Source organism: Furipterus horrens, unplaced genomic scaffold (genome assembly GCF_987537825.1).
Source record: "Furipterus horrens unplaced genomic scaffold, mFurHor1.1.pri manual_scaffold_33, whole genome shotgun sequence".
Taxonomy (NCBI): Eukaryota; Metazoa; Chordata; class Mammalia; order Chiroptera; family Furipteridae; genus Furipterus; species Furipterus horrens.
Genome location: NW_028327203.1, coordinates 1 through 19,786, shown reverse-complemented (window position 1 = coordinate 19,786; position 19,786 = coordinate 1). Strand labels below are relative to the sequence as shown.

Here is a 19,786-nt window from a genome sequence, read left to right as displayed (position 1 = left end):
CCGGCCAATTAATCTATTGACAAAAGAGACAAAATCATACAATGAGTAAGGAGAGTCTATTCAATAAATGGCATTGGAAAAATTGTACTGATATGTGCAAAAAAGTGAAACTAGATCACCTCTCATACCACACACAGGAATAAACTCAAAATGGATAAAATGCTTAAGTGTTAGACTGAAAACCATAAAAATCCAAGAAGACAATATAGGGAGGAAAATCCCAGGCATTTCCTGTAGCGATATTTTTTTTTTCTGATACATCACTTCAGGCAAGGGATAAAAAGAAGAAGAAGAAGAAAAAAAAACCCCAACTATTAATACATCAAACTAAAAATTTTTGCACAGCAAAGGAAACCATCAACCTACTGAATGGAATAACATATTCACCAAAGGTACTTCTGATAAGGGGTTAATATCTAAAATTTATTAAAAACTCCACAACTACCACCAAAATAAACAATCCAATTTAAAAAATGGACAATGATTCTCAATAGACACTTCTGCAAAGAGGACACAAAGATGGCCAATGGACATATGAAAAAAGTCTCAACTTCATTAATCATCAGAGAAATGCAAATTAAAACCACAGTGAGATACCACCTCACACCTGTCAGAATGGCCACCATCAAGAAATCAGCAACAAGTGCTTCTGAGTATGTGCAGAAAGAAGAACCCTTGTGCATTCTTGGTGGGAATGCAGATTGGTGCAGCCGCTGTGGAAAGCAGTGTAGAGTTATCTCCAAAAAGTAAAAATGCATCTGCCTTCTGACCCAGTCATCTCACTTCTGGGAATATATCTGAAGAAACCCAGAACACTAATTTGAAACAATACACGCACCCCTGTGTTTATCGCACCATTGTTTACGATCGCCGAGCCATGGAAGCAGCCCAAGTGCCCATCAGTACACGACAGGAGAAAACAGCCGTGGTACGTTTACACAATGGAATTCTAATCGGCCATATAAAAGAAGAAAATCTTACCCTTTGCGACAGCATGGATGGAGCTGAAGAATGTTATCTAAGTGAAATAAGCCAGTCAGAGGAAGACAAGTACCATATGATTTCACCTTCATGTGGAATCTAACGAACAAAATATACTAACAAACGAAACAGAAAGAGACTCCTTGGTCCAGAAAATAGACTGACAGCTGTCAGGGAGAGGGCATTGGGGGACTGGGTGAAAAAAGATAAAGGGGTTAAGCAAAAAGACAAACAAACTCATAGACACAGACCACAGTGTGGTGATTACCAGAGAAAAAGCAGGGTGCGGAGGGGTAGGAGAAGGTCACTGGGGGATAAAGAGTGATGGAAGAAGACTTGATTTGGGGTGGTGAACACACACTACAATATACCTAAATTGCGTTATAGAATTGTACACCTTTAACTTACATAATTTTATTGACCAATGTCACCTGAAAAAATCAATAAAAAGAAAAGAGAAGATAATGGCATCTAGATTGGAGAGGGAGAAGTGAAACTATCTACTTCTACATGACAGGTTCTTGTATGTGGAAAATCATAAGGAATTCTAAAAGAAACAAGAAAACAAACAAAAAACTCAGACTATTGGAGCAAAGAAATACATTCAAACAACCCAAAAATTCAATAGAGCATAACAAAATTCAATTACAATGTAAATTACTTGGTATTTTATAATAAAAACAAAGCTTGAAGGATATAAAATGAATATACAAAAACCCATTGTCTTTCTATATACTAGAAATTAACAATTTGAAAAGGAAATTAGAAAAACAATTCCATTTATAATAGCACCAAATAGAATAAAGTGTTTAGGAAACATTTCAAGAAAATACTGGAAGATCTGTTCCCTGAAATCTACAAAACATCATTGAAAGGAACTGAATTACACCTAAATAAATAAAAACTCATGTTTATGGACAGGAAGATTTAATATTGTTAAAGTGACAACACTTCCTCAACTGGTTTCCCTAGATAATCCAAGCTGCCTATTATGCAGAAATTAACACACCGATCTTAAAATCCAATCAATCATGGGTGTAAAACTTTTTGACCTTAGAGTAGGTAATGATTCCTCAGATAAAACACCAAAGACAGAATCAACACAAGGGGAAAAAAAAGATAAATTGGGCTTTGTCAAAAGTTTAAAAATTATGATTCAAAGGACACCACCAATAAAGTAAAACAGCCTAGGGCATAGAAGAATAGGTTTGCAGATCAAGTATCTGATAAGGAGATAGTAGCCCAGAATCTTTTTTAAACAGTTACAGCTCAACAATAAAATGATAGATGAATCCATTTAAAAATGGCAAAGGGTGTAAACAGGCATTTCCTTCCTACTAAAAAATACAGAAACGGACAATACATGAAATGATGCCGCGCATCACTAGTGATTAGATAAACGCACACTGAGACCACGCGACATCTTCCCCAGAAGGCTACACCTAGGAGATGAAGGACAACAAGGGAGGGCAGGACCTGGAGAGACTGCCACCCTGAGCTGCTAAGTGGAGACCGGAAGGTCTGTCCCCTCCCGCCAGCGAGGCTGTTTCCTTTCAGCACGTCACAGGGTGTAGTTATTTCTGCGATCTCTCCCACTAGACTGAAAGCACCTTGAAGACAGAGATTAACTTCCTCTCCTTCCCCAGAGTATGAGTGTGTGCCTGGGTCTGAGTGTGTGTGTGAGAGTGTGTGTGTCTGAGCGTGTGTGTGTGTGTGTGAGTGTGTGTCTGTGTGTGAGCGTGTGTGTGTGTGTGTACACGCATCCATACCAGGACACCGGTCATTCTATGCTGTCTGCAGTCACTGATCTGCTCACTTCTCTTCACCACGAGATCATAACCTTCTCAAGACAGGGCTGGCTGAAGCACACACGTGGGCCGACCCTGGGGTGGGGAGGAAGGGGGAGTGGAGGAGGGTTGAGGTCAAGTAGGGGACCCCTGGATGTGCTCTGACTTCCCCAACTTAGGGGTGCCACGCGGCGCTGGCCAAGCCCCATCGCTACCAGCGGTGAGCGTCACACAACCCTTTGAGGGCAGACGTGTGAGCATTTTTGCACGCGTATTAGGAACCTAAAATAGCAAATGAAATCCAGTGGAAACGGAAGGAAACACTGACTGCACACATGTCTGGAAGGGTACATACATAAAATGATTACAATTTTATTTTATTTTAGTTTTTACCTCTCAGTGTAGCATTCTGAGTAATTTTTATTTTTCTCATTGTTTAAGGAACTTGCAACAAACAACACAAATTACCAATGATTTTCAAGCACACTTAGAACTTTTCAAAAACTGACGGAAGCGGTAAAGCAAGTTCCAACGAATGCCACATAAACTACCTTTATTGCCTTCTTTGCCATTAACCTGGAAACCAGTAACAAGGTAACAAGAAAATCCCTATATTAGATGTTTCCAATAAGTCTCCAAAATGAGTCACAGTTGGAGTTAGAAAGTAATTGACATGGAAAAATAATAATACTGCATACCAAAGCCAGATCATTCTGGTTTCAAAAATGATAAAAGCTTCAAAATCAGTGGTTCTCAAACAAAAGTGATTTTTGCCCCCTAGGGGACACCAGGCAATGTTTGCAGCCATTTTAGATTGTCATGAGGGTAGGGGAAGGGAGGGTCTTATCTGCATGCAGTGAACAGAGGTCATGAATGCCAAAAAGCACCTACTACGCAGAGGACAGTCCCCCAGGAGAATGAATTACCTGGCCCAAAAGGTCCAGAAACCCTGCTCTATATCATGAAGAGTCCACTCGAATTAAAACAGCATGTCACTTTGCTTCCTAGGCCAGAAATGCTGCCTTTCTTTGATTAGGCAGCATGGAGTCTGCAACTTACAGAACAAAAAAGGCCAGCTGTCCTGCAAATATCGGGGAGGACTGTCCCAGGCTGAGAAGTCACCTGAAAAGAGTAGGAGGCAAAACAAGATCTGACAACCTAGGAGACTACAATTCAGTCTCCTATACCCTGTGATAAACACAGTAGGCATCTGAGGGTCACTGCTTCTTTTCATTGCTCACAAAGCACTTGAATAACTGTTTCATAATGTCACTTAGAACAAACGGCCTTACTCTTTTGGATTCCGGAATTCACCATCAAAAGTTTTCCTCTTTCAAAGTGTGGACCTTTGTTATGTCGTGTGTTCCTCAGAGAGCCTACCTGGAGCACGTTTCCACTAACAAAGTACTTTGGATTTCTATAATACCATGTGTCCAGGCTATGACCTAGTTTAAAATGCTAAGAATGATGTTACTCTATTCTTTAGTCGTGGAGATATTTGTGACTAACAGAAAATATTTTCTAGCTCCTAACAGAACCTCATTTTCTCTTTTCTTACATGTTTTAACTATTCCTACATCATATACGCTTACAAGAATGTAATGATCATTGTTGAGTGATAGCATATTTACATTGATATTTAATGGGAATCAACTAAAAAGTATTACAAATAGAATTTACTACAACGAAGGGGAAATAACATGCTGCAATAAATTTTATTTCTAGAAATAGTAAGTTAAAGATATAATTTTTAAAAAAACTAACAACAAAACATGTAAACAATGAAAAACCTGGGAATCAACTTAACAACCATGCACAAGATCTGCATGAACAAAATTGGAAAATGCTACCCAATAACAGACACTTTAACAACTGAAAAGCATTATCAAGTTCTTGGATAAAAGAATGATGATACCTATTTACCAAAGTTCTCTCTAAATGTAGTATCTATATTGAAATAGAAAAGTTGTCCCACAGGAAGTGTCGCTTAAATTGGGACCTGAGATGTGTACCCCACAAACACTCTGGCCACCCTCTTCTGCTCCTTACAGGTTGGCTGTAGCCGCTCCCCAATCCCCTCACCTCATACCTCCACGCAGCTCACCTGACCTCCCTGGATTTCACTGCTTGCATCACCTTTGGCCATGAGTGTCATTTCATGACCCACGGAGACAGGCGGCGGGCAGCGCCTGATCTCAGGACCACCTAGTTGCTCATCTCTCCTCCACAACTGCCCTCACCTCAGGCCTGCCAGCCTCAATGAGTCTCCCACCCAGCGCGGACCCACATCCTTGGCCTGACCCTGCCTCTCGCCTCCAGCCCGATTCCGCCTTTCACCTTAAGACAGGCCCCGCCCCTCATCTCTAAGTTGGATTTTTAGTGATCCGTTTCAACAAAATCAGCCAGGAATCAGGTATACTTTTGGACATGAAGTTTCATGAAGAAATGGATTTATAATGTATAATTTGTAAAATTAAAGACTACTCTGTAAAAGAACTTATTCACAGAATAAAAAGACAAGACAAAAACTGGGCAAAAACATCAGTCACCTAAAACACAGTGTCCAAAAAGACTGAAAGTGAAAGAATGGGAAAAGCTATACAGGATGGTACAAAAGTAGGTTTAATAGTATGAACACTGAATAATAATACAACAACAAATTTTGTTTCTTGTACTCAGAACTCTAAACCTACTTTTGTCTCACCCTGTATCAGGCAAACATACCAAGTGAAAATGACATAATACCATCCAGCAGACTTCGATGCAAAAAGCAATACTAGAAAGGAAGAGCACTTCATATAAATAAGTTTAATTTACCAGGAAGATCCACATTCACAACATACTCAATATAATAAACTCAAATTATATAGAAGAGATACAAAGAAGAATTTATAATCATTAGGGATAGCGCATACCTCGTTAAGAAACAATAGACCCCCTCAGAAAATTCCGTAAGGATATAAGGAACGTGAGCAGCAAACTGGAGTCAACATTCACAGACAACCAAGCGCACACAACTTTCCCCGCTGACCTGCACGACGCTGTGATTCCCAAAATGAACAAGAGATGACAGCAGAGATGCACGCCTGGAACGTCTGTTACACTGACCCTATTGTAGTCTGAAGCAAGTTTCAAACAAATTCAAAGGGTTGAAATTATATAAAGTGAGTTTCTTGTTCTCATTGTAGTTAACAGAGTAATCAGTAATACATGGTAAGTAGAAATCCCTACATTTAAAAGATATGAAATACACTTCTAAATAACTCTCAAAATAAATCGCAGTTGTAGTTAAAAATAATTGGAACTGAATAATAAGAAGAAATGCATTAAAACCTACTGGAGCCCTGGCTGGTGTGGCTTGGTGAGTTAATCGCTGGCCTGCGAACCAAAAGGATGCAGGTTTGATTCCCGGTTGCTTCACATGCCTGGGCCGTGGCCGGATCCTCTGTTGGGGGCATGAGAGAGGCAACCGATGGATGATTCTCTCACACATCCAAGTTTCTTTACCTCTCTTTCTCCCTCCCTCCCTTTCTCTGAAAATAAATAAATAAAATCTAAAAAATATAGTTAAGACAGAAGTAATATTTTAAGAACCTATGGGAATTCACAAGGTTTGCATCATATCACAAACCCAGAGTAACAAAAATTAAATCCAGAGGAAGCAGAAGAATATAATTATGCAAGTAGAGATGTCTTGAAGGGTCTAAACTTATAACAGTAGCAGTTAACCTGTTTGGGTAGGATTTTGAATACATTTTTATTCTCCTAGATAATGTAAGTAACCTGCAACAAAGAAAGGCTTTCTCGGTTTGGGTAAAAAGGAGTTCTAGAGGAAAACATGGCATAATTTAAAAATAACCACACCAGAAGCCTTTTGTTTGCTCACCTGCACTGATCTTGTCACCCAGAGGGGCTCCTTTGCAAACTTGTGCTGCTTTCTGTGCCAAGGTGGCAGAGCAAAGAGGAAACGATGGGAACAGAACTCACATAAATAGCGAAGAGCTGAGAACCGCAGCCTGAGGGAGTCTGTCCCCGGGCTGTCCCACAGCCGTGACGCTCCATAACTGAGAAGCGGCACCACTGAGTTGACCCGCGGCAGTGCTGCTTCACAACTCACCCGTAACAATCCTGGGTTTCTTAACGGCTGTGCACCCACTCACAGACGTTCAGTACCAAAACCGAGCTATTTGCACTCAATAAGCTTTCCTTCTTCAACGCATCCCACCTCTGGAACTCCTGTCGACATTGAATTGGTGTCAGTTCACACACACCCAGGACACACTCAGGACTCCAGACACAGACCCTGGACTCAGGACCCTGGACCCTGGAGCAGACTCGGAACCAAAAGCTGAACCCCAGACCCCTGCCCCAATCCAAAAACTCTCTCCAAGACCCAAGCCAGACCGTGGACCCTGAATGCCAGACACCAGACACCAGAGACTGACAGCGAACTCTGGACACCAGCTTCCATACATCAGACTCATGAGCCAGAACTGCACGTGGACCCCACACACAAACCCAGCGCACAAAGACACACCCAAAGAGACCCCAGCTCCCAGACACACAGCCAAATACAGATTCGACCCCGGGCCACGGACCCTGGAGACAGAATCCACATCTGTAAGCAAGAACCCATAGCCAGACTCCAGAGCTGGAGCTGGACAATGGACCCCAGTTGCCAGGGGCCAGATGCAGGAGCAGAACCAAGTCCTCACCCTGTGAGCAGAGCTGAGAGTTAATGAAGAGCTCGTGTGACTCACTAAGTCGGAGCAGCTAGTGTCACAAATATTTTTCAGGCCAATGTAAATGTACAAGAGAGGAAAATAACTCACAGAATTACTAAATAACGCCAAACCCTGCAGAAATAAACCAAAAAGACGAGCAACAACAAGAAAAAATAGTGCTTACTTTTGCCAGAGATGTCCATGATCTCTCGGCTGCTGCACCTTCCAGAAGTTAAGTGTCCCTGCCATGAATGTCACCGCGCCGGCTCACCAAAACTGTGGGAGATTAAAAACTACTTTTGTCATACCTTCTAAATTCTGACACCTGAGATAGTAGTCAAACTCGCACAATCAGATTAAGAGGAGATACTCAATGTTTAATACATGCACAAGGGGAATTCATATTGAAATGAATGCCAAACACAATGAGGTGATATCGGGTATAAAGGACATTTTGGAAAACGGAAGAACAGAGTCTTGGACTTTAATGGTGAAATGGGTACATTCAGGTTAATTTAGAAAAAAGGCAGCATACCTGGCAGGTTAATTTTTGTTCGGCGACCCCCCAAAGACTATAACACACAAGAAGTAAGATAAGAGGGTGGACGGGCTTTTGCTAGGACTATTACTGTCTCAAGCTAAGGTGATTGTGCTAAAGCTCTTTTCCTAAACCAAATTTTGGCCATTAAACTGCTTAGGAAGAACTGAGATGATAAACATAAGTAATTTCTCAGTCTTTCCTTTCTTAACAGCCAGTTTAAAATCAACATGCCGAGTAGAAAATTCTGGCCCCCTTCATTACCACCTTTGAAAGTTTGAATAAAAGGTTTATAGCCACAAGCTAAAATGGTGCCTTGTTCCATATTTCACTGACATAATCACTCAGTTTTGAGAATAAGTTGCTTTAGCTAAATTGCTAAACCTTACTTAAGGAAATGGTGACATATATGTACTCCCCAAATTTACCTATTAAATACCTCACTGCTCGCTTGCCTACGTGGTGGAGAAGCAATCTTTCCTCTAACCTCAAGAATCTTTAGGCTGGTCCAATAACCCAATAGGTATGACACAGATTAGCCAATGAAAATAACCAAATTTTAGACATACGTAGGCATGGGAACCTCACTCACATGAGAGTCAGAAACCCCACGTGCAGAAGAGTATTAGAATTGGAATGGAAACACGGGTGTACACAACATACTGAGCTAGTGGTGGTGTAAGGTGCCTTGGGGCTTCAAGTCTCCTTGCAAAATTATAAGAGCAGATGCTTCGAAAAAAGGTGCTATTCCCAAGATGTACAAGATGGCAACGAAAAAGAGCATTTCCTGGCGGCCTCGCCTCGGCTGTTATTCCACAGATGCGCACTAGATGGCAGGCAGTGTGCAGCAGAGTGTACAAAGGGGCCCCACTCTGACACGGCAGGGCGACCTGCCACATCAGCCCTGGGTCCTCTGGCTGTTGGGAGAAGTATTACCTAAGAGAGCATGGAGCCCTGTAATGCGAGCTCTGGGTCTTCGCCAAAGAAAATCAAAGGTTGTGTCCGGTCAGCTCTGGGGCTTATGAGCAAGGGGAGGGGCCCCACCTGAGAGCATAGTGGGTCCTGTGACATCAGGTCTGGGTCATTGGAATGTGGAGAGGATCACACATGAGAGGCTGGAGTGTCCTGTTACTACACAACTGTGTCCTGTGAGGGTCAGAAAGGCGTCTCCCTGTAAAATGGAATGTCCTGACCTTTCACCTTTGTGTCCAGTGACTGCGGGGAGGGGTCTGACTAGAGAGAGTAGGGTGTCCGGTCACACTGGCTCTGTCTCCTATCAGTTTGGAAAACAGTCCCACCAGCGGGAACAGTGGTTTCTGTCATATCAGCTCTGGGTCTCCTGAGTGTGGGGAAGGGCCCCTCCCTTAGAGTGTAGGTCATCCTGTCCCATCAGCTCTGGGTCCTGTGATTGTCGGGTACGGTCACACTTGAGACGGCAGAGGGTACGGTAACTTCAGCCTTTGCTCCTGTGGTCGTTGGCTGACCCACCAGAGACAGTGAGGAGCCCTGTTGTTTCGGTGTGGAGTCTTATTACTGTGATGAGGAGTTCCACCCAAGAGTAGGGCAAGATCTGTGACATGAGGTGTAGGTCCTGTGAGTGGAGGCGGCCAGTCTGGGAGAGTAGGGGGTCCTCTGAAAATCGCGCTGCATCTTGTGAGCACTGGAAGGAGTCCCATCAGAGAGAAAAAGGGGTTGTGTCACGTCAGCTCTGGGTCCGGTGAATGTGGTGAGGGGTTTCACCCAGAAAGAATAGCGGGTCCAGTGACATCAGCTCAGGGTCCTATGAGTATGAGGAGGGGCTCCCACCTGACAGAGTAAGGGGCCATGTCACTTCAGCTCTGAGTTCTGTGATTGTGAACAGGGGGCTCTCTCTGGGAGAACTGGGGGTCTGGTCAAACTGGCTGTATGTCTTGTTAGTTTGGGGAAAGGTCGCACCAGACAGAATAGTGGATCTTGTTGTAGGGGCACCAAATAGTCCCTGTAAAAAGTTTCAAAGGTCTGCTAAATACGTAAACACGTAGGGGCTTCAGATGTTCTTTGTAAAAAGTAGCAAGGACTTGCTAAAAAGCCTTGAAGAGAGGAATGTCAGAAGGAGTGTAGCAATTGGTGATTTACAAGCTAAAAGGACCTCAGCCTCTATCACCTTCCATTTACTTGTGTCTGGTTTAGAACATTTGTGAAGGTTGTGCTTTGCAGAATGTCTAGCCCTTTGAAGACAGATTGCTTCGCAGGGAGTTCGTCCCTGGCTGAAGAGCTATGCTGCCACCAGAGATAACCTTATAGCCTTGCCAATTTCTGTTCCCGTTACTGCCAAGACATTCCTGCAGTCCTGCCCAGCCCCCTCTTCCTAAGGCCGTTTCCCGCCAAAGAAGCAGCAAAGGGGGCCTCATCAGTATAAAAACTCCGCGTTTTAGACTCCATTGCAGGTTGGAGCATGTTAGAGGCCGGCTCAGGGTCTGCCCAACTCCTGGTCATTATTAAAATCCTTTCCTTACTTTATACACGGCTTCAGAGCGTTCCATCTCACCTACATAGCTGCAACACTATCCCCCGAGCCACCATGGAGAGGAGTGTCACGTGAGAGTAGCGGGTCCTGCCACAGGTACTGCGGGCCCTACCACGACGGATGCGTTTGTAAGACATCCCGAGCAAGGTGTGGCGTGAGTTGCCTTGGAGATTCATATTGCCCTTGCAAAATGGTAAGAGCTGCTGCTGAGTACATAGGCGCCGGTCTCAGGATGTGCACTAGATGGCAGCAGGGAAGAGCATTTCCTGGAGTGTGCATCTGAGCCTGTGGGGGGTTCCACTCTCTCTGCCTGCATAGAGACTCCTGTCACTTCAGCCGTGGATTCTCTGAGTGCCGGGAGGGGTCTTACCGGAGAGAGTACGGAGCCCTGGTCATGGGACGGTGTGGAGGAGTCCAGCATGAGAGATTAGGGGGTGCTGGAATGTCAGCTCTGAGTCCTGGCAGGGAGTGTGGGGTGTCCAGTCACTGCCCCTCTGAGTCCTGTGAGTGTCAGGAGGGGTCTTACCTGAGAGAGCAGGGGTCCTGTGACAGCAGCTCTGGGTCAGTATGTGATTATCACATCTTCGGTTCTTAGGATGCAGAAGACTGTCTTCTTTAGTAATCAAAGACCTGACTGAAACGATATGAAGCAGAAACATTTTAAGGAAACATAGTATCTCTGTTTTATAGGCAGAAAAACTCTCATACTACCTTATCTGGTGCTACACAATATGGGAAAATTTTTGTCATTTCAACAAAATAAAATAGAACTGAACCGTGCTTCTACGTCAGCTCACTTTTCATATTTACATTCATTTACTTAATGGAATTTCGTCCCATCGTATTCGGCTTCACCGTATAGAAAACGTCCTCTCTCTGCATTTCTCATCACGGACCTTCCACTTTCCTCCTGACATTCAGCTTTTGTCCTGCTTTTCCTCTGTCCACTCTGGCACAACCAGCCTCACTTAGAACAAACTTAATTACATTTCTCTGAAATATACATGCCCGTATCTCAATACCTTTCTCTTACACACAGTACTTTACGGCTTTTTTCTGGACCTTTCACTTGAATTCTTAACCTTTAAAAAATTTTAATTCCTTGTGAAAACTAAGAGTAAGAAATTGTCAATTCTCTGGGACACCAGTATTCTTTAGGTTGACACTGATAAACAAATTCGATCACTTCTAGAGATTACTTATTCACAGCACACATTTTTAATATTCCACAAGACGTGTTTACTAAGTCTCAAATCGCCTAAATCTGTCTATCATTTGCAGCAAAACACAAACAAGCCTGTGTTCTGTCCGCCTAACCCTCACCCAAACTCTCCCTGACGCCACACAAAAACCTCAAAACCCCACGAATGTCCTCACCGAGCCGACTCTGCGGGCCCTCTGTAGATGACGCTCCCGCCGCCCCCCTGCGCCTCCCGGTCCCCGGAGGCGCCCCCCGGGGCTGCAGAAGCCGGTGAAGCACCTCGGCCCAGCGGCACCGCGCGGAGCCACGGACGCGGCCTGACAGCACAGAGCCAGCCCGGGGACCCGCGAGACGCCGGCGCACGGGAGTCCCCTGGGACACGGGGGCGGCCGGCGCCGCACAGTTCAGCCGGGCCCTGGGTTCCCTTCTAGCCGTCCTGCTTAAATCCATTCGTTGGGGGACATTCCAGCTGCAGTGGAGACACGAACCCCAGGACGTCTCCCTCCCGGCCCCGGAGCAGCAGGAGAACGGTCTGGAGAGCACAGCGCCCACGCCACGAGCCCGCTGCCCAGACGCCGCGCGCGGGCCCCGGCCCCTCGCCCGCACGTCCAGAGCGCCCGCTTCGGCCCCCAGGGGGCAGCACGGCTCACCGCTCCCTCCCTCCTCCGGCTCCGCTGGCAACCGGAGAAGTCCTGCGCTCCTGACCACGCTCCCGGGGCGCCAGGGTCCCCGTCTCTCTTCTTCCCGGGAGAAAAGAGCAGCAGCCCGGCGGCCCTGGCCAGCACAGCGCCGTGAACCCCCAGCCGGCGCCAGCTGCGCAAACCCGCCCGACCTGCCCTCCCGCCCCGGTCACGGCTGAGGCCTGGCGGGAGGGCCGGTTTGCGGCGACGCTGCTTCGCTCTGCTCCCTCTTCCTCCGCACGGGGAAGGAACCCCCAAACCTGTGGGAGCGGCGGGCCCCTTGTCCCGTGCCCTGCCTCCCCAGCTCTCCTTCCAGCCTCTCGGGGCCTCTGTCACCTCCGCCCACCGACAGGTCTCCGCTCCGCAGGCCTCAGTCCGCTCCTGTTCGCCCCAATTCTGCCCGGGCCCTCCCCCCACCCCGCCTCCAGTTTCCCCCTCTCACCGCGTGCCGCGGACGTCTCCGGTCCAGCCTTCTCCCCGGCCCACCTCTTCCCGCACGGCTCACAGGGCTCCGGCCGTCCTTCCAGACGCGCCTCCGTCCGCCTTCTCACCTGGGCTTCTCCTCACCGCCACCCCGACCTGCCGGGACGGCAGCCCCGCCTTCACCTCCGCCCGTCGCACCCCTCCAGGCCCGCACCTGGCAGCCTCCGAGTCACTAGTCCTCCTCCCGCCGTTCTGGAACAGAGCGCGCCCGCGCCGCCCCCTTCCGCTGTCCTCGCTGAGCGCTCGCCGCCCGCGCACCGCAGCTGACGCCCCTCCTGAGCCCTGCGCCGACCACGCCTCCATACGTGGGGTCATCTGCGCGCACGCGCGCGTGGGGTCATCCGCGCACGCGTACGTGTGGACGGGGTGGTCATCCGCGCACGCGTACGTGCCCACGGCGTGGTCATCCGCGCACGCGTACGTGTGGACGGGGTGGTCATCCGCGCACGCGTACGTGTGGACGGGGCGTCTGCGGCCGCTGGGAGGGAAGGGAGGGCACCGGCGGGCGGGGGACCGGCACAGGCTGCGGACTGAGAAGGGTTCCGGAAGCGGGCCGGCCGTTGCGGGGGTGAGGACCTCGGGGAGGCTGTGAAAGTACTCTGCTGTACCCAAAAGCTGCAAGTGACAGATGATTTCTGAGCGGCCTTGTAACTTCTTCAAAACTGACCATATTATGATATAAAGCAAGTGCCAACAAATTTCAAAGGCTTGAAATTTATATCTGTGCATTCATTTATTTATATACGTGTGTGTAGTGTTTCTTGCTGTCATTGCCATTAATCTAGAAATGAGTAACTAAAAAGTACTTAAAAGTCATGAAATACACTTCAAATTACCCTCCCAAAATAAAACACAATGCGGGTTAAGAAATCATTTGAACAGAATGATAATAGGAATATTGCATACCAAGGCTAGATCATTGAGGTTCCAAAAATGATCAAAGATTCAAGATCAATGGTTTTCAACCAGAGATTGATTTTGCCCCCAGGGGGACATTTGGGACTGTGTGGAGATCTTTTAGCTTGTCATTAGGGTGTGGTTGGGGGGGGGCTGTTACTCACATGCAGTGAATAGAGGTCATGAATGCTAATAAACATGTACAATACCGAGAAAAATTACTCATTGTACTGAGAACGAGAAACCCTGCTCTATATGGAGCATGATGAAGAGTCAAGTTAGAATAGTAACAACACGTGACTCTGCAAAATCGTGCCTCTTTTTGGAAAGGCGGCATGGAAGCTGAGAGCTCAAGGACAACCACCACGAGAAAAGGGAGCCACATTACAAAGACCGGGGAGGAGCGTCCTTGGCGAAGCAGCGGCAAAAACTCAGAGGCTGAGGCGACTGACGCCTTAGCAGACTGAATCGCACTGCCATAAACCACAGCACACACCTGAGGGTCACCTGCTGCTTTTTCATTGCCCATAAATCGCTCTTTAATGACTTTCCTAAAGTTACTTAGAATACTCTTTTAGATTCCAGAATTCGCCATCTAATGTTCTCCTCTTTGAAAATGTGAACGTTTGCAGTATTGTGAGATCCTCAGATAGCCTACACAAGGCACACTTCTACTTACAAAACACTTCAGATTGATAGAACACCATTGCTCCGGGTCCCGAACTAATTTAAAACGCTAATGTATTCAATTATTAACATGATTATAACACAAAAGTTCAACTCCTCATTTCTTCATGTTTTCTTCTGAGCTTTAACTCATTTTCACGTTTTATATAGCTAAACCAACATAATTTTATTATTGCATGATATCTTATTTAGCTTGACAACTCACAAGTATCAACTTAAAAACTGTTACAAAGAGCACTGGCTGGTGTGGCTCAGTGGATTGAGTGCTGGCCTAAGAAACAAAGGGTTGCCGGTTTGATTCCTAGTCAGGCCACATGCATGGGTTGTGCGCCAGGTGCCCAGTTGGGGGCTTATGAGAGGCAAACACACATTGAATGTTCCCTCCGGCCTCTTTCTCTCTCCCTTCCCCTTGCTCTAAAAATAAACCAAGTGTTTTTTAAGACAGTACAAATAATACAATTTAGTAAAGGGGGTAAATAGCATGCAGAAATAAATATATTTTATATAGACAAAGAGTAATTTAAAGATACAATCAAAGAAAAGAACCAATAGCAACAAAACCAACTTAAAAATTTTCATGATCTAGATGAACAGATTCTTAAGTGCTACCCAAATAAAAGAAAGTTGGGCAAGTGGAAAGTAACAACATATTCTTGATTAGAAAAATCATGCATAGAGGTCAATTTCTCATAATTGTTTATATGGTTAATATAATCTATAATAAATATTAGAAAGGTTTTCCAAACAAGCTTACCTGTTAAAATAAAGAATTTAAAAGGAAATTCTGAAAAACCAAAGTAATGAATAGAAGTTATCCCAAGTAGATATAAAAGTGTATTGTATTATGAAGCTATGGTCATTACAAGAATGTGATAATGGTCTGTGAACGGACAAACTGATGAAACAGAAGTTCCAGTAATAGACTCAAAATGATAGAGAAGTTTTCAACAATAAAGATGTCTCCTTAGATCAGCGGGAAAATATGGATCCTATAGTAAATGGTGTTTAGAAAACTGAATGTGAAAAAAGAGTTGACCCCTACATCATACTCCCCCATCAAAACCAATTCTTTATGGGTTTTAAGAGCCACTCGTAACTAATATAAAACACTGACAACTCCTTAAAATATGAAAGTATAAAGACACTGAACATGAAAAAATGGGACAAGGTATACTATGCAATCATAAACAAAAATAAAATTATATAATAACATTGAGTCAACTGGAAGGCGAAAAGCATTCCTATAGCAGTCAAGAGGGGGGAGGGGGGAGGGAGAGAAGGGGGATAAGAAAGGGAAGGGTTTAGTCAAAGAACGTGTATAAATGACTCATGGACATGGACAACGGGGAGGTAGATGTTTGTGGGAGAAGGGGTGGGCTAGGTGGGGGAGAAAAATAGGGGGAAAATGGGAGAAGTGTAATTGAAAAACAAAAAAAATAAAATAAAATAAAAAGCATTCCTAGAAATAAAAAGCACTTCATATCAAGAAGTTCCAAATTTGCATGCACTCCCTAATGTAAACTGGAATTATAAAAGAGATCAAGAGAAAGGGTCAGATATATAATCATAATAGATTTAACACACTTCTCTCATCCAGGGATAAACACACTTCTTTCAGAAACAATAGAAGCCAACAAAAGATCAGTAAGGATATAAACAACTTAATACAAACAGCACATTGGAGTCAACGTTCATACACATGACACTATACCCAACAACATTCCCGTTGACCTGCACTAAGGTGTTACGCTGAAGACATACACGAGATGGCAGCAGAAAAGCACACTTGGAACATTTTTTAAACTGACTCTATTTAACTATAAAGCATGTTTCAATAAACTTTAAGAGCTCGACACTGTATAAAGTATGTTTCTTGCTGTCATCGCAGTTAATCTAGAAACCAGTAACAAAAGGTAACTAGGAAGTCCTTATATAGAGAAGTCATAGAGCGCGCGGTCCCTAGCGCCCGGCCGTCGCGGGCCCATGGACGCGGCCTCCTGGGCCCGCTGCCTCCCTGTGCTCGGCCCGCCTCTCAGGTGCCGGGCCGCTGCGGGTCCCTGCGGTCGGACCCACCACCAGTGAGTGCCCCTGGCGCCCGGCGGCCGCAGCAAATGACACCGGAGCCTTTACCCACTCCCGGGGCGGGGCGGGGCGGGGCAGTCTGGTGGGCGGGCGCAGGGGAGGAGGAAGCCAGAGGGGCAGTGATCGGCGGCCCTTTCGGCCAATGGCAGCGCCGCTCTTCGGCTACCAAAGAAAGCCCTCGGCCAATGGAAGCCAGGGGCGGGGACAAAGGGCAGCCGTGTAAGGTCACTAGCGTAAGGTGGGGCGCGGCGATGGAGCCTTCAGGTTGGGTGGGCTGGTGTGGGGCCCGCAGAGCACTCTCAGCTGCGGCGGTGGAGGAGGCGGTGGGTGGCAGCGGCCGGAGCGGGAGCGGCGGCGGCGACGGCCCCAGCGGCGGCGGAGGTAGGAGAGGCCGTCGGAGGGGCGGCGGGAGCGGGAGCGCCGGTGGCGGGAGCGGAAGGGGGGGTGCGGCGGCCGAGGTGCGGTCGGTGTGAGCGCCCGGAGCGGCGGCGGCGGCGGCGGCGGCGTGAGCGGGGACGGCGGCGGTGGGACCGGGGCCGGCGGCGCCGGGAGCGGGGACGGCGGCGGTGGGATCGGGGCGGCGGCGCCGGGAGCGGGAGCTGGGGCAGCGGCGGAGGTGCTATGGGCCACCGGCTCTCCCGCCGCCCCCGCTCCCATCGCCTCCGCCGCCGCCGCTCCGGGCCCTCCCGCCGATAGCACCGCCGCCGCCGTCCCCGCTTCTGTCAAAGACGCCGCCGCTGATCCGACAGGCGGCGCCACCGACCCCGCGCCGCCCGCCACCGGCCCTCCGACGGCCTCTCCTACCTCCGCCGCCGCCGCTACCGCTCCAGCCGCTGCCGGCCCCGGTCCCAGCGGCGGAAGAGGCAGGAGAACTTGTCGGAGGGGCGGCAGGAGCGGCGGCGGCGGAGGACGCGGTCCCAGTGGCGGCAGAGGTAGGAGAGGCCTTCGGAGGGGCGGCTGGAGCGGGAGCGGGGTCTGTGGGACCCGGGGCCGGCGGCGGCGGGAGCGGGGGCGGCGGCGCTGCGTCCGGAGCCGGTGGTGGAGAGATCGGGGGTAGCGGCAGTGGGACCGGGGCCGGCGGCGGCGTGAGCTGGGAGGGCGGCGGCGGTGGGACCGGGTCGGCGGCCGCGGCGGCGGGAGCGCCGGGAGCGGGAGCTGGGGAGGCGGCGGAGGTGCTATGGGCCACCGGCTCTCCCGCCGCCCCCGCTCCCGCCTCCTCCGCCGCCGCTCCGGGCCCTCCCGCCGGTAGCACCTCCGCCGCCGTCCCCGCTTCTGTCAAAGACGCCGCCGCTGATCCGACAGGCGGCGCCACCGACCCCGCACCGGCCCTCCGACGGCCTTTCCTACCTCCGCCGCCACTGTGACCGGCGCCGGTGGCGACTGGAGCGGGGGCGGCGGCGGTGGTACCAGGGCCGGCGGCAGCGGGAGCGGGGGCGCCGGCGATCGGAACGGGGCCGGCAGTGACGGGAGCCGCGGGAGCGGCAGGAGCGGTGGGTGGCAACGGCTGGAGTGGTAGCGGCGGCGGTCCCAGCGGCGGCGGCGGAGGTAGGAGAGGCCGTCGGAGGGCCCGCGGCGGCCGTTGCCCGTGCCCCAGCTCGAGGTGGAGAAGCACGGAAGCGACCTCGAGAGGCGTCTGGGCGCGCCCTTGCCACAGAATCTGGGCAAGCTGGCGCGAGCGCCTTCCTCCTGCCGGCCCTCCCCGCGCCCCCCCTCCTCGCGCCCGCCCCGCGCCCCCCACTCGTGCTCGCCCTCCCCGCGCCCCCCCTCGTGCCCGCCCTCCCCGCGCACCCATCCTCGCGCCCCCCCTCACCACGCCCCCCCCTCGTGCCCGCCCTCCCCGCGCCCCCCCACCGGGGAGTTCCAAGTGTATCCAGGCAACAGCCCCAACGGATACTTCCTGGCGAGCTCTCGCTGGCTGCTGAGGAAGGTTTCTGTGCTCCCGGACAGAGCTCCCAGACGCGCCCAATGGGCAACTGCCTGAGTGCACTCTGCCCCCACCCCCCGCCCTGGGGACCAGGGGGCCAGCTCAGAGCTCCCCCAGGTGGCCAGTTTCCCTTGGTCCGCCAGCGGCACCCAGTTGTCCGCGCTCCTCCACCTCCTGCAGGGCCAGCCCGCCAGCACCTGCTCACATGCGGTGTTGCAGCCTTCGTGAGTGTCTGTGTGAGGATCCCCCAGAGCCTGTGGCGTTTGCTCGGGATCCTGAGGTCCCTGTACCAGTGGGCCTGTGGGGGGCACGGGGAGGAGGTAGGTGAGGAGGGGGGGGAGCCCACTGTGCCAGAGAGTGAGGGTGAGGGCTGTGAGGGAGCCCCGCCTACCTGCAGGCTCCCGGGGGCCCAGGGAGGCCTCCGTGCCTCAGTGCTGAGGCCTGGGCCCCTGCAGGGCGTCCTGCAGGCGCAGGGCCGGGAAGACGGAAGGCGCGGTAAGTCCCAGGCCTCCGTGAGGGGCTCCCCCTGCCTTTGCAGGAAGAGGAACCCCATCACCAGCTCCTATAGCTCCACCCGAGGCTGCCCTCCGGTGGAGAGGGGGAGGCGTGCCGCCCCTTGCCAAGCCGGGCTGCCCCAGAGGGCCGGGAAGACGCTGAGGCAGCAGCGCCCTGGGGCTCCCTCCTCAGCTGCCGCCCTGCCACGGAGGCTGAGCCAGCCTGAGCAGGGCCGGGGTGCCACCAGAGGGGACACAGCACCCTCCAGGCACCGCAAAAGGAAGGTCTGCCTGCTCCCGCGCAGGCGAGGGCCCCCTCTAAGCCTGCCACCAGGTCCCGACCCCGGGTACAGGGTCACCCCAGAAGATTTGGACAGAGACCGAGAAGCGCGGTGGCGGATCCTCAGGGCTCTGCGTGGTGAGGCGTGGGCCCTCTCGGGCTGCGGGGCTCCAGAGCCTGTGCCTTCCTGCCCGCAGCCTGTGCCTGCCCTCAGTGCCCCTGTGTCCGCCGGTGCTCCAGTCACCTCTGTGCTGAGCGCCAGCCCCTCGGCCTGCACATCGGCAGGCTTGGCTGCCAGGCCAGCCTCTGACAGCGGGGTGATTCCCATGGACACCAGCCCACCTCCCAGGCCAGCCTCTGACAGCGGGGTGACTCCCATGGACACCAGCCCACCTCCCAGGCCAGCCTCTGACAGCGGGGTGACCCCCATGGACACCAGCCCACCTCCCAGGCCAGCCTCTGACAGTGGGGTGACCCCCATGGACACCAGCCCCGCTCCCTATGCACTTCCCTCGGGGGCTC

General features: G+C 50.2%; 1 long non-coding RNA gene across 4 annotated transcripts; it reads right to left on the bottom strand.

The window, feature by feature from the left end:
• Window positions 1–973: 973 nt before the first annotated feature.
• Window positions 974–13,198, bottom strand: LOC149990037 (uncharacterized). 4 transcript variants are annotated; one of them, XR_016508995.1, is made up of 4 exons: window positions 12,969–13,048; window positions 11,063–11,170; window positions 7,677–7,768; window positions 974–1,018 (listed from the first exon to the last, which is right to left on the bottom strand). It is a non-coding gene; the product is annotated as an uncharacterized LOC149990037 (long non-coding RNA). The 4 variants fall into 4 exon arrangements; XR_016508993.1 differs by lacking the exons at window positions 974–1,018; window positions 12,969–13,048 and adding exons at window positions 3,831–3,890; window positions 13,055–13,198; XR_016508992.1 differs by lacking the exon at window positions 974–1,018 and adding an exon at window positions 3,831–3,890.
• Window positions 13,199–19,786: the final 6,588 nt, after the last annotated feature.